This window comes from Eurosta solidaginis, chromosome X, assembly GCF_040869045.1.
Source record: "Eurosta solidaginis isolate ZX-2024a chromosome X, ASM4086904v1, whole genome shotgun sequence".
Lineage (NCBI taxonomy): Eukaryota > Metazoa > Arthropoda > Insecta > Diptera > Tephritidae > Eurosta > Eurosta solidaginis.
The window spans coordinates 197,471,177-197,483,158 of NC_090324.1; the positions used below are offsets into that span (position 1 = coordinate 197,471,177).

The window sequence follows — 11,982 nt, forward strand, 5'->3', positions numbered from 1 at the left end:
GGACTTTACGGGTGCTCTCATACGTTATAGGGTTCTACCGAAGAACTCACCCCGAAACAAAAAATTCATTCCATGTCATGTCGCACCTAATCTCCCCTGACGAAGTCAATGCCACTACACGGCTTTTAATTAAAATCTATCAGAAACAACATTATAGTTCCGAATATAATGATCTAAAGGCCGGAAAACCAATTGCAGGGAAAAGTACAATACTCTCACTTAATCCCTACCTAGACCAACATGGCATCATTCGGGTAGGAGGGCGGCTCGGGGCGTCAAAGGGCTTAGCTTTTAATGAACGCCACCCAATCCTCCTCCCATACAACTGCGGGTTATCCCATCTGACAGTCCTAATGTTTCATCAACAAAGTCTGCATGGGGAAAACCAACTCATGTTTCGCCTGATACACACCCAATATTGGATACCTAACATCAAAACCATGATTAGGGTAACAATTCACAATTGCAAAGTTTGCACTATACACCGAAAGCGTGCTCAGACCCAACTTATGGGTATTCTCCCTCGCGAACGCACGACATTCAGCCGTGCATTCACGAATACTGGAGTCGACTTCGCCGGACCCTTCGACATTAAAAGTTACCGCGGCAGAGGGTGTCGACCATCCAAAGGCTATGTTTGCCTGTTCGTGTGTTTTCCCACACGAGCAATTCATCTGGAGGCCACTACTGACCTCAGCACACCATCATTTCTAGCGGCATTTGCCCGTTTCATATCTAGGCGCGGATGCCCGAAAAATATGTACTCCGACAATGGTACGAACTTTGTCGGAGCGTCACGATCCTTACGATCAGAATTCAAGACCTACATCTCACAAGCGCGAGAGAACGCTGTCTCAAAGTACAGCCACCAGTCACTCACGTGGCATTTCATCCCTGCGGGCCTCCCCATATGGGAGGGCTGTGGGAGGCTGGAGTGAAAAGCTTCAAAAGCCATTTCAAAAAGATATCCTCACCACACAAATTCACCTTCGAGGATTCCATACCCTCTTGTGCCGCATCGCGGCATGCCTGAACTCGCGGCCGCTCAGCCCGGGATCCAATGACCCAACGGACCTAGAGCCACTTACCCCAGGTCATTTCCTCACTGGCAGACATCTACTGGCTCCGCCAGAGCCGAATGATAGTGAGAGCCTTGCCTCGATGATCAATCGGTGGCAGAAACTCAAAGCCCTCCATCAAACCTTCTGCCAGCGATGGAAAACCGAATATCTCACCGAGATCCAGAAACGATACAAGTGGAAACATCCACAATCTAATCTAAAACCCGGAGACCTAGTTGTTATCAAAGAGGACAACCTCCAACCCAACGAGTGGAGAATGGCGAGAATCGTCAACACACACCCAGGCTCTGATAACCGTGTGCATGTTGTTGACGTTCATACAACCAAGGGACAAATAGCTAGACCAATTACGAAATTGGTACTCCTTCCGTCCCACGACAAGGAGGATTAAATATATGGCCAAATTCCGCCTTACAAAACCCCAAAAACCAAAATTCTATTTCCCCGACTACCTAAAATCAGAGGCCCACGGTTGGTGATAGCATGGAAAGCATATTAAGGAACCCGAGTCTTCGTGTCTCTCTATCCCTAAGCCTGCGTTTCTCCCGGGCCATATATTATAATCAACCCCCCGGTCTCGTGATGGTGCGAGTCTACCAGAGGGGAATCCTAAAACGTACTACGCAATGGCAATGGGGAAAGGGAGCGTGGGACATAAAGACGCGTTCAACCACGCGCCGTGATGCCCCGCTATCCCTAAGCTTGTGTCTCTCCCGAGGCCCTAATTATAATCAACCCCCCGGTCTCGTGATGGTGCGAGTCTACCGGAGGGCGATCCTACATCTTCTTTTTTTGTTCTCTACACCCGGTCTCGTGTCGAGTCTACCGGAGGGAATCCTACACCTGACTACTGGTGGGCAATGGGGAAAGGGAGTGAGATGCACGAGGACGCGGGAAAGCTTACCAAAAGCTCGCAAACAAAAATCATTTTTTTCTATTTTTTTTAACAATATTAACCGGGGGCCCCTGAACAGAAAATTCCACACTTCACTCGCTCACCCAGAGCGAGGACAACAGAAAATCCCACAATTCACTCGCTCACCCGGAGTGAGGACACCAGAAAATCCCACAATTCACTCGCTCACCCAGAGCGAGGACAACAGACAATCCCAACTCACTCGTTATCCCAGAACGAGGACACGAGAAAAGCCTACCGCAGAAGGGCGAACCGATGTGCCACAGAATCTTAGGGCCTTCGGCCTTTTTATATTTTCAAACTTCCACCAAATCAACCCAAATTCCCTCGCTCCCCCGAGAGAACCACCAGAACCCTAATGCCACAGAACGTAAACGTCCTCGGCCCACAGAATTTAGTTTCCAAATAGCTGATAAGTACTGAACTGTGTAATCGCTTAGAACATTTCTTGCCTTTATGATGAATTTACTAACTATGCCATGATCTATTAGAGTGGATGGACATAAGTAATTTTATGAAAAGTACAGACACCTATACCATCCGAAACCTAATTTAACATTCATCACTCCACGCCAAAATTTGCCTAGTCGATCGATTCGCGTAAAAATGTCGTTAAAACCAATGGAGATACCATAACGAAATGTACTCATTGAGTACGTTAAGTTATTCACTCCGTATGCTCGGAACCTACGTCTCTATTTAAGAATGTGTGGAATCGTTTTATATTTGAAATATTTTGGACCTCACGAGGTAGTATCAGGTTAACGGGTTCCAAATATTCTAAATTAAAGTTTTATTCGCAACACTTCAATGGATATTTAAACGGGAATGAGCCTTCCGAAGTATCAGAATAAAAGGGTAAATACTCCCTGTGTAGCAGGCCCGCACAAAAGCTTAAATCTTCTGCCAAAGTCAGTAGTGACTCAGTAGCACCGTCCGTCGTCAGAAATATAGCTGACATGCCAAGGCTGGCTCTCAGGCCCCACAATTCGCAATTGAATCAAAGCAAATCAAGGCATTCAAACCGTGACACAAAAGGGGGGTAGAAACAACATATCAGCAACCACTACACACTAATATTTACTCACCGTCATATTCTTCCAAAGTCCCCTCGAGACTTGGTGGGCGCATCGCGTTTTGCTGGTGATTCTGTTGCCGGTTAACATGTCAACTTTAAGTGCGCCAATGATCACCATTCAACTGGTTTTCCATGACCATTGCCTGTTAGAATTTCTGGAGCCATGTATCACAGTACCTACACGTAAAGACTAAGGTGATATCAATATCTGTTTGTATGTACATAAATACTCAAAGGACATAGATTTACTTAACTTAAAATTCTTCATAAGCAGTTGATTATTATAATTATGAAGTGCTTTTGCAAATTCGTTATGATGCAAATTTTCAATAGGCATGGCGCATAACACATTTGGATCATCGGCGAGCAAAGTTTGTAACCTTTTCAATGTATCCATTTGCTCTGGTGTATACTTAGAACTCTTGGTGTGCAGCTTAATTTGGAAATGAGGTTCACCACACAGCGTTAAACGCTCGAAAATGTATGTGGACAAATAACGTGATATAGATACTGAAAGGTGTGTTAAAAATGCAGTGTTAGTAAAAACTAGTTGACTCGGTGGCTTTTCGCAAATAGCATCAAAAAGTATTAAAAATAATTCTTGTTGATGGCGGGAAGAGCTTGGAACGTGGTTATCGTTTAGTGAAATTTCCTTCCCATCCCCAACACATATATATTTGATAATGGATATGGGATCACACCCAAAGATAACTTTCAATTTCTGATGCATTTGCATTATATAAGGATGAGCAAACATGCTGCTATGTAATTCTGCAAATGGACCGCCACGATAGATACGTAGTACATCAAGAATATCCGTTGCAGTTTTGGCTGACACTTCTTCATACACAAAATCATGCGTATTATCTAATGATTTTTCTAAAAAATTCAATGCACAATGTAATTCAAATATGCGCTGTTCCAGAGAAGTAATCTTTGCCCTTTCACGCTCGGAGTATGAGCCTCTACAGAAAGGCGCACATTGATAGAGTTCATCAGTTTTGGGGTAGCCATATAAAATCTTATATTCTTCTGGAATGTTGCAGACTTTAGAATTCTTTTGCTATAGCAGTACGTAATTGTTGTTTATATGTAATTTGACGTTGTGTAGGTGTAATCTCATATGCCTGAATATTTGATTCCATAGATTGAATTTGTAAATTCATAAAGAGACGCGCGCATATCTCATGCTGCAGCAGAAAATCCGTTGGTAAGGAAGATTTGGGAAATAGTGGTAGTATATTGGCACATCCTACATTTTTCAGTGTCAATTGTAAATTCTCGCTCATGTGAGGTGTTTGCTTACGATAACCAATACATATGACCTACACCTCTGAATTGCCACGCTTCGAAGTAGCAGGCTTATAGACATACACTGCATCAAAGGCGCAATTAAGCAAGAAGAGTTTACAAACATTTGTCGATTCAAAAAGCGTAAACATTTTCACTACAAAGCAGCCACCTTCCGCCAATATAATTAAAGCAGCTGTGATATCGGCAAAATGTAGCGTTGCCACAACTTCCTCTTGACAATCTGGGGTATCTGCGCAGTCTATAGAACCATCCGCAGTAATGAGGTTAACATCGCTGCCTAAACGTTCTTTGCATTTCGCCTGCATTTGCTCAATATGTGCACGATCAATAATATTGCCAGTAAAATCATCATGCATTAGCCAATTATCAAAAGTGTGAAACATAAAGCGATCATCTGTAATCATGCCGCCAGTAGGATTGCCTTCATAATACGGATTGAGCGTAGTGGAAAGCCAACGCCACTGAACCTCTTGTCGCTTATACGTTGAATACAAATAATGATTTAAAGCAGCAATAAAAGCTCCCGGCAATTCGTATAAATGCATTGAGTTCAGTTTTGGGCCCTTTACAAGCGGAAAGGCATGCAGGCATTCAAAGAATTTACACCAAGCCACAGTAACAAATTCAGCTTTGGCTTCATTTTTAAGTCGCCATGGAATTTCATGTGTGGGGTCTTGGCGTCCCGTATGTTGGCTCCATTCTTAAAGTGCATAGTCATTCAATTTACACTTGACATCATTCAATTTGATTTTCAGCTCCTGCAGTTATTCAAACTGATAAAATTCACCAAGCAAGTCTCTCGGTGGTGGTAATGTCCAACTGTTCTCATCCCGTCCCTTCTGATAGTGAAATTTTTTTTCGAATACGCGATTTATTTCCTGTTGCTTTTTAGTAATATGGGAATCCACACCGGGACTTGCAGCAGTTTGGTACAAGGGCCTACGCGGCAACAAACGTTCCATTGAGTAATCCATAACTGAGAGTTGGTGATTTGGTTCGATGTTTAAATTATAAGATTATTTAGTTAAATCTATTTTTTCTAAACAATTATATTGCTTAGAAAATCCACTACGAACAATTAGGAAAAAGTTACGAAGTTATGTTTGGGAAACAAAAGTATTACGCTAGTTATTTTGTTGCATGACGGCGGCGACGCAATTATGTTTAATAGTTATCTGAAATGAAATAAAGAATAAGAAATTAGAATATTCATAAAATTATAAAAAAGGAACGATACGGGCATACTTATATTTACCCATCATGCGTTTTTCTTCATAATGAAAATTCATTCAAAATGTCTGTATACTCATTTCCATGAATGAATGACATTTTTGAATGAACGAAACAAGTTTGCCACTCATCTGACTTTACCCTTTTTGTCTCTTAAGCGGTGAACACACTGTAGGCGTTACCATGGGACCACAATTCGGATCCGTGAGATACGACAAGCACGACAAGTCATACGCGAGCTAGGTAGATGCACAACGCACCCTACCAACAGCTATGGTTCGGGACACAAAAGAAAAAACAAACAACCAAAGGAGAAAAGAGGGGAGGAAGGACAAAGTAAAAGACAAAAAAAAAAGCTTTGTCCATTTACCGTCCAAAGAAAAATATATTTTACAAAAGAGAAACGCACATTTTTTCATTTTTAATTACAATTTATTTGTTAAAAAAAATATACATATATATTTACACACTGAAAAAGCAGAGACCGACGTAATCCCGCTTAATGCGAGCTATGCTTTCGCTGGCGATGCAACCCCAGCGAGGAAGCCGAGGGATATCGCTTCCCGCAGCTGCACTTATAGGGTGCGAAACCCAGGTGGAGATTGAGGTGGGCCTTCAATGTGGTAAAGCAGCTGAGCGTGTGCCCACACACTCGACACACAAATTCCTGGCCGCCCGCGGAGTCTGCGGGCACCCAAAGGACCCCCTCATAACCCCGATAAAAACGGGTGTACATCGAGTGTCCCTCGTCATAATACCGCACCGTCAATCTTATGCGATTTTAGTTCCGCGGCATATTCAAGAAAGTAATGCGCAGATTGGGACGAAGTTCGAACGATGCCCTGAAACGAAAAGGAAAGAAAGTGGTATCATTATATTATGGAAGATGATCCCATAACCAAAAAAGAGGCTGCCAAATTGGCAGCACCGCACAGCTGTCTCACTCCAATGAGTTGAAGAGTTATCAGCTGACAGCTCTACAAATTGCCACACTCGATAGTATAGGCTATTCCCGCCAGGGTTGTGTTGAAATCAACAAACACCTCACAATTTGGGTTTCTCACACAACATGGGAAAAATCAACACAAATAACGTTCCACGGCAGCGAATAAAGGCCTCTTTACATTCATCGCACAAAATTAAATGCATAACTTCGTCGGCCTCTACGCTCCGCTTAAACTCGCTTTATTCATCTATTTTAACATAGGTTTTGTAATAAAACACCTCCGTTTCTCCCAACCAACCTCACGGTCACTCGCCCTGGCACTTCAAAAGATGCCACACCTACTCCAACAAAAAAGGCAGTCGCCCCGAGAGCGACACGACACATTAGACGCTGGAACAGAGACCTCGGCCTCTTCGTCCAGCCCAGAAAAACCTAAACAAAAAAATGCGAGTCTGGAACAGAGACTTCGGCCTCTTCGTCCAACCAAACAAAATAATGCGAATCTGAAATGGAGACCTCGGCCTCTCCGTCCAACAAAAGGAGAAAAAAAAAAATGTTGCCAGTCTGGAACGGAGACCTCGGCCTCTTCGTCCAGCACTATTGACCTTCTACGTCATATCACTTTATGGATTCTCTATATATCTAAGAATTATGTATAATCAAAGGCAAGAAATATTCACTTTCCCCCACTTCTAATGTTTATTTTCATCCTAGCTTAGGTGGCATGCTGCGCAAGTCGGGCAGGACTCCCGGCCACCAGCGACGCTGGCGAAATACGCGATTTAGGTTAAGTTAAGTTTTAATGCAAACGTTTTTCTCGTTGCTTTTCAGCGGTCCTAGATCGGTGGGGGTAAAAACGATGTTGCGTATCGCAAGGGGGCCGGCATGTTTAGGCAGGATGCCTAACTTTTCCGCATCTGATTGCGATCCCCCCAATGCAACTCTGCAAATCGATACTCGATACTCGACTTAATTTATAACCACCCACACCATCACCGCCACATGCATGTGCATGCATGTACATGCACGTGTATATGTGCTTTTTGTCAGCACTTATGCATATGCATGTCGGGGTTGATGTGTGTGTGCCTTTCCCCTCCAGAATGGAGGATTTTGCGGGTCAACGGTTGTCGCTTGCTATACAACCGCTCTCTTGGATTTCAACAGCCGAACAACACGCATCTGCCGCCAGCGATCTCTGCCGTTTTTCAACAATACTTTCAGGTAATATTGTAACCAACCAATTTATATAGTTATCCAATAAACCACATATATTATAACGAGAAATCTCGTCTATTTGCCTATTTTCTATTCCATACACATATTCCCACTGAGATCGACCCCGGTGCGCCCACCTACCTCTCGAGCAGACGCACCGCGGCCGAACATAAGCCGATAAGTTATGGCTAAAGTGGAAAAAAGGACTGTATTGAGGCTTGTGTGCTAAGTGGGATAAGTACAATTTCGTGGTGGCAACGGCGCGCACCCACGTAAATGTTAAGGAATGTGCTAATGCAGATTTGCTACTGAATTGTCTAAGCCAATAAGTAATGGCTAGTGAAAAAATGGTGTCAGTGAGAAAAAAATAAAACTATATGTATGCTTGTTATAGACTTTTTGGTAATTTAACCAAGGACTGTGAACTTTTGTATCACAAAATTAGATCAGTCAAAACTGATTTGTATATTGCCGCAAGTGAGAATAATAATTCTTCAATTTTTTAAATATTTGTGCAAGGAATAAGGCTATTGGCCACACAAACAACAACAACAATATGTGTGTATGAAACTAACTGCACTTTGTGCTATAGCAACAAACTAAATTGCGATCGTATTGCCCGTGTAAATAGGCGCAAGTGATTTTTTTTTTTTTTTTTGTGTAAAAAATCTTTAGTTAACTTGACTTGTGCTCGTTAATTAAAATTACAGATTTTGCTTCAATACGCTTAACAAATCAAAATTTAATAATGTGAAAAATTCTTGAAAATGAAAATTCTGCAAAAGTGAAAGTTGAAAATTGGCGCAAGACGGTGTTTGAGGTTATTTTAACCTGTAGCGCAGTGTTGTGCTACCTTGAGCTGTGTCCGGAAAATCTTACCGCGGGTGGGGGATTGTACCAGATAGTCACAAGGCGCGATGCACAAACTTTAAATAACTGCGTTGAGCGCCCCCTTTTTTTCAACTAAATATGAATTTTCCACTTCACAAAAAATCACTTGCTCTGTTTAATATAAAGAATCACTTTATAATTTATAATTTTATTTTGAAATTTTATTAAAAGTGAAATTAAAGAAACCCTACCTAGCACGGAATATTTTCAACCACGTACCTTTATTAATTCGTTGATTCGGAGTAATCGAATGTGATTTAAATTTTGTTGTTGGATGTTTCCAAAAGGTACCACCAAAAGTGTATCAGTTGTTGTATATTGGCTGTTGTTGTTGTTTTGAATATAAAATCGCTGGTATCAACAAGAAAGTTGTATCACCATGGACAATTGCTGATATTTGATGTTGAAATTATTGGTCTTTCCTGTGTATTCTCAAGAGTTTGGTATGCTTCCTTGCTTTAATGCGTGAATGTGGGATAACGTGTACTTTCGCTGGCTGCTAGATTCAAAGAGGACGAGACTCTTTGCTACATGAGCTGATGAACCCACGATACAGCTCCTCCGTTGGGTTTCCCGGCAACAAAGTTGCTGCGGGCTCACAGCGGTAAAAATCTAAGATACATACGTACTACCACTCACACATCCCTGTGTGTATAGTGATCACAAGATTATGTGGGTGGTAGTAACGAAGGAAAATAACCAAAGAAAGTTATGTTACGAGGGGGGGGGGGGATATATTTAGGCCTGTGGCCTAAACAGTACCCCTTTGGAGCGTATATCTATTGTAAATATCTAGGTGTTCTTTTTGATCCGAAACTGAGTTTCAACATGCATATTTCATCTATTGCCAATAAAGCGTTGGGAGTACTTGGGTTCGTTAAAAGATGGGCTAAAGAGCTCGATGATCCGTATCTCACTAAGGTTCTTTACACATCGCTGGTCCGTCCAATACTCGAGTATTGCTCATGCGTTGGCGCCCTGTTCCTCAAAATCATATAAAGCGTCTTGAGTCAGTTCAAAAGCAATTTTTGATATTCGCATTGCGTGGCCTTAATTGGGACTCAAGTCTCCACCTTCCACCATACAGAAATAGACTTCTTCTTATTAGCTTACCCACTCTGGAAAATTGATTCTGCTGACCTTCTCAGCCGATTGTTTGTTGCAGTTCCTCCTAGGGTTTCCAGACACTACGTTCCTTTTTATTTACCCCTTTGTTGTCCAAACTTTGCTAAAAATAATCCTCTGCTTATCTGGTGCTCGCACTACAATGACTTGTATAGCTGTATCAGTCTTGAATGTACTTTTGCCACTATACGTAATGCAATACTCGCCTATCTAAACTAAGCCATACAAGCTAATTTATTTTTTAAAAGCTGGAATTATTATTTCTTCCGTAGAAAACAGGGACGATATCGTATAAGGATGGATTGGATACTTCGGTACTTCAACCGACACGATATCGTATAAGTATGGATTGGATACATCGGTATTTCAACCGGTTCGCGCGTTCCCCCTACTGGGAATCCGGCTCCTTTATGAACACGTCGCGTCAGCCCCCTTATGGGCACCAAGCTCCTTTCTGAGCACCTCGCGTAAGTTCACTTCTGTGCTCCTCACGTTGACCCGCCACTGGAGACACTTATATTAATCTTATATATACTATATATATATTATACTTTAAATTTTTAGCAGCCGACCGCTTTGTTTTTGAGTCGACTATAATTTTAAATAAATAAAATATACTATATATACCACCGACCTCTATGATTTTTTCAGACAACAATATATGCTAAATACGTAAGCATTCGTTGAAATTTGAAGCCTCTAGCTCTTAAAATGGGGCAGTAATTACGAAAAGTTTCTTATCTGAACAATCGGTTGTGGGGGATAATTACTATATATAGACCGATCTCATCCATTTTTTCAGACAAAATTATGTGCAATATACGAAAGCATATGGTGATGTTTGAAGCTTCAATCCGATAAACTAAGGAAGATATGACAAAAGCCTCTTTTTCTGAAAAATCGGTTGTATGGAGGATATATGCTATAGTGGTCCGATCCGGCCAGTTCCTACAATTGTCTAATCGGACACCTAAATACACCCGCTCACCAAATTTTATCAAGATATCTCAAAAATTGAGGGACTAGTTTGCATACAAACAGACAGACAGACAGACGGACATGGCTAAATCAACTCAGCTCTTCATCCTGATTATTTCAGTATACTTAATGGCAGGTCTATCTATTTGCCTTTAAAGACTTACAATTTTGAGATTCGTGCCAAAATTAATATACCATTTCTTTTTCATGAAAGGTATAAAAAATAGGTAGGTACTTTGGGTGAGGATGCAAAGTTTCACGGTTTTAGTGGTCTGCATGTAAAAAATATGACTACGAATCACATATTTCAACAATATATGACGTAAGCGTTAAGTATTTGATGAAATTTGGTGAAATTTGAAGCTTCTAGCCGTAAAAAGGGGGCTAAAATCACAGTTTAATGGGGTATATAATATATATACCACCGATCTCTATGATTTTTTTCAGACAACAATATATGCTATATACGTATGCATTTGGTGAAATTTGTAGCTTCTACCTGTTAAAATGAGCAGAAAGTGCGAAAAGTTTCTTATTTGAGCAACCGGTTGTATGAGATATATACTATATATACCACCGATCTCTATGATTTTTTCAGACACCAATATATGCTATATACGTAAGCATTTGGTGAAATATGAAGCCTCTCGCTTTTAAAATGGGGCTGAAATAGCAAAAATATATATATATACTATATACATATATATAGTATAAATACCACCATATATATACTATATATACCACCGATCTGTATAAGTTTTTCATACAACAGCATATGCTATATACGTAAGCAACTGGTGAAATTTGAAGCTTATAGTTGCTAAAATGGGGCAGATATTGTGAAAAGTTTCTTATCTGAACAATCTGTTGTATGAGATATATACTATATATACCTCCGATCTCTATGATTTTTTCAGACAACAATATATGTTTATACGTAGGAATTTGATTTGAAGCTTCTAGCTGTTAAAATGGGGCTGAAATTGCGAAAATATATACATTTACTCTATATATATACTATATATACCACCATATATATACTATATATACCACCGATCTCTATAATTTTTATGGGGCTGAAATTGCAAAAAAAATTATATATATACTATATATTCCATCATATATATATTATACTAGAAGACCCGGCAGACGTTGTTCTGCCCTAAATTTAGCCTATCTACATACATTTTAATAAGCTTTTTCC

At 40.8% G+C, this 11,982-nt stretch overlaps 1 pseudogene; it reads right to left on the reverse strand.

The window, feature by feature from the left end:
* Positions 1-3,266: 3,266 nt before the first annotated feature.
* Positions 3,267-5,364, reverse strand: LOC137235363 (cap-specific mRNA (nucleoside-2'-O-)-methyltransferase 2-like; annotated as a pseudogene).
* Positions 5,365-11,982: the final 6,618 nt, after the last annotated feature.